Source organism: Meleagris gallopavo, unplaced genomic scaffold (genome assembly GCF_000146605.3).
Source record: "Meleagris gallopavo isolate NT-WF06-2002-E0010 breed Aviagen turkey brand Nicholas breeding stock unplaced genomic scaffold, Turkey_5.1 ChrUn_random_7180001970099, whole genome shotgun sequence".
Lineage (NCBI taxonomy): Eukaryota > Metazoa > Chordata > Aves > Galliformes > Phasianidae > Meleagris > Meleagris gallopavo.
This window is the reverse complement of record NW_011229708.1, coordinates 1-508: the sequence shown is the minus strand read 5'-3', so window position 1 is coordinate 508 and position 508 is coordinate 1. Positions and strand designations below refer to the sequence as shown.

The following is a 508-nucleotide window of genomic DNA, read 5'->3' as shown; positions in this document are numbered from 1 at the left end:
CTATTGTTCTGGACATTGATTACAAATCAGGAACCCCTATGCAGAGGTAGTGTGCTCTTGTATTCTTCCACGAAGTTAATTCATGATATTTAGATTTTCTATAAATCCTCATTTGGCTAACTTGCACTTATCATCTTTTTATTTATTACAATGTAGTGCAGCAAAAGCACCCTACCTGGCCAAATTTAAAGTGAAACGATGTGGAGTTAGTGAGCTTGAAAAAGAAGGTTAGTAAATGGGTTTTAATCATTGATGCTATTAAGTAAGAGTCAGCACTTTCTTTAAAATTGTATCCTTTTAGTGACCGTGTTGCTGCATTAAAGAAATACTTCCATATTGAACTTAATCTGTTGTGGCTCAGCTCAAAAATAAAAATGCATAAAATGGAAAGAGAAGAAAATTTTTGCAAGCTTAAGTTCTTGGGTTTTTTGTTTTTCTTTCTCTTTTTTTAAAGTCCCTGGAAGCACGCCACAGAAGTATCCTGAAAAATGTGTACAGTTACTTTAGA

General features: G+C 33.7%; 1 long non-coding RNA gene across 1 annotated transcript; it reads left to right on the top strand.

Annotated features, from left to right (window-relative positions):
* Nucleotides 1-217, top strand: LOC104917268. The gene is made up of 2 exons (XR_796817.1): nt 1-46; nt 157-217. It is a non-coding gene; the product is annotated as an uncharacterized LOC104917268 (long non-coding RNA).
* The last annotated feature ends 291 nt before the right edge of the window (nt 218-508 follow it).